Genomic DNA, 2,805 nt, shown 5'->3' on the forward strand with positions numbered 1-2,805 from the left:
AGTTCAATCGATTGGGTAATCGATTGCTAGCTTGGTATATAGTTTAAAGAATCGATTGAAACATCGATTGCGTGGCCCCAGACTTCAAAAAAAACTGGAACGTTTTTCAGACTCAAGCCCGAGCGTCAATTTGGAAATCGACTAGTTCAGTATTTCACATTCTCCACTTTAAAGACATCAATTTGGACGTCGATGGAGTAAATAAAGGACATCGATTTGGGATTCGATTCACGATATGACCATTGTGACTTGCTTTTACTAGCCGTTAGATGCAATTATTACTAAATCGATTGTGCTTCTCCAGCAACGGTAACATAATCGATTTGGACATCGATTGGCGTGTCTGAAGGTTTAAAAAGGAACAGTTACCAATCAATTTCTTCACAACTTTTTCCAGAATTTCTCAAACCTCTCTATTATTTCTCAATACTCTTTTTTTTTTTCTTCACAACATTCAAACACATATCATCTCCTACAATGGCTCGTGTTAAACAAACCAATCCCAGAACTCCATCACCATCTTCATCTTCTAGTGGGCGAACCCCTTCTCCCCCACCTACCATGTTAAAACGGGTTCCCATTCCTACCCACAAAATTCTTGCCAAAGACAAAGGCAAAGCTGCTGCTATTGATCAAGGAAAATCAAAGAAACGCAAGGAGCCCCCTACTCAGAAGCTCATGTCTGATGCTATGAAGGAGGTTACTCAGAAAAAGAAGAAAACGGTTTCTTCTCCTCCTCCAAAGAAAGCTCCTTCGTCCAAGGATAAAGCTGCAGAATTTGTTATCACACCTGATTTTCTAAAAAGAAAAATCCATGAGGCTAGGACTCTGAATTTCTCTTATTTTGATTCAGATGGTTTCACTTTCCAAGACCATTTGAGGTTTCATGGTCTTGAAAGTTTTCTCTCCTCCTCACTTGACACTTATCCGAAGTTAATAAGAGCATTCTATTCCACCTTCAAGCTCACTGATAATGGCTTCAAGGCTGAAGTCAAAGGCAAGAGGATCTCCATGTCGTTTGAAGATTTCTCAACTCTGTCAGGACTGCCCTTCCACGGGAAATCAATTGATGGCAGTTCTGAGGCAGAAGCTGCGGATGAAGGCTGAGAAGTTTCTTTTGATAGACACACTGTTGTGAAGGACCTGATGGTCGAAGGCTTTGTCGAAACTATTTCGCTGCCGATTGGTCAAATGAAGGTCCATCATCGGATGCTTATGTACACTTTAACCCGGATGCTGGTGCCCCGATCCGGAAACCATGCCGTCGTCCAGAAGCTGGACATACTGCTGTTGTGGGGACTGTCCAAAGAGCTCAGGATGAGCTGGACATGGATAGTGCTGAGACATATGTTGGAAGCATCACAAAGCAAGTTGATGCTGCCTTATCCCCAATTAATAACCAAGATTCTGAGACATTTCAAGGTGTCACTTGTCGATGAAGAATCTTCAAAAACCACCCTTATTTTTGGTGAATCAATTGTCGATCAAATGCAGATAGTGCTGAGACATATGTTGGAAGCATCACAAAGCAAGTTGATGCTGCCTTATCCCCAATTAATAACCAAGATTCTGAGACATTTCAAGGTGTCACTTGTCGATGAAGAATCTTCAAAAACCACCCTTATTTTTGGTGAATCAATTGTCGATCAAATGCAATTGAAAAGGGTGAATGGTATCTGGATCAGGCCCCTACCAAATGTTGAACTTGTTCAGCCTACTACACAACAAGCTGCTGAGCCAGTAGCAGCCACTCTTGAGTTCTTCGCAAAGATGCTAGAGTTTATGGAAGCTCAGGAGGCTCACAACGCTAAGATGCAAGCGTCAAATGATCGAATGGAAGCTGCTTTGAAGACACTCCAGACATCTCTGAACTCAGTTGTTCAGAATGTTGATGCGATACAAGTTCATTTGGGCATTGAGCTATCTTTTGAAGATATTGCGGATATCAGCCGGCAAGCAACAGAGGAACAGAATCCCACTCCCCTAGATAGTTCTGAACCTCACGTTGAGGAGACACCTGCTGAGGGTAATACAGCGGTCTCTACCTCTCCCTTGGCTAATAGTGAGGAACAACCTAGTTTAGGTGATTAGGTTTTTAGGTTCTTTGTTGTGCTGTAATGTCTTGTTATTGTTGTAATATTTTCTTCCATATATGACATATGAGCACGTTTATTCAATTGTTCTCTGATCTATTGCCATAAACTGTTTAATCTGCATATATTTTTGCTCTGACACACTGATATTTGTTTGCTCTGAAACCATAATTATCCCCGGTGCTTATGTTTACTAACATAGGGGGAGAAAATTCATTTTGCTACTCTCTCTTGTTACTGCTTTTTGCATTAACTGACAAAGGGGGAGAGACATTATAACTTGTGGTAATAATTCTTACATGCTACTTCTGCTGCTGCTGAAAATTTGTTGCTCTGATGACTACTCATATTTTGATACATAATATTGGTACTTATGCTCTGATATTATGATATGTTACTGGTACCTACTTTGGTAAATTCCTTGAAATGCTAAACTCAAGTTAAAATTGTATGCTTGTCACTTATGCAAAAAGGAGGAGATTGTTGGACTTAGGTCCCATTAATCCTAATTTTGACATAATTAACAAACATACAACGTTCATACATTATGTGATAAATCTAACATTTTAACTGAGTAAGATTTCAGGAACAACAATTCAACCCTACATACTTGAGACAATTGCTTGGAACTCAAGAAATCAATAAAAGATGGAAAATCTACTGCACAAATCGATTAGGCAATCGATTCTGTAAAAGGGTTGTATGAAAGTGT

Source organism: Cicer arietinum, chromosome 5, assembly GCF_000331145.2.
Source record: "Cicer arietinum cultivar CDC Frontier isolate Library 1 chromosome 5, Cicar.CDCFrontier_v2.0, whole genome shotgun sequence".
Classification (NCBI taxonomy): Eukaryota; Viridiplantae; Streptophyta; class Magnoliopsida; order Fabales; family Fabaceae; genus Cicer; species Cicer arietinum.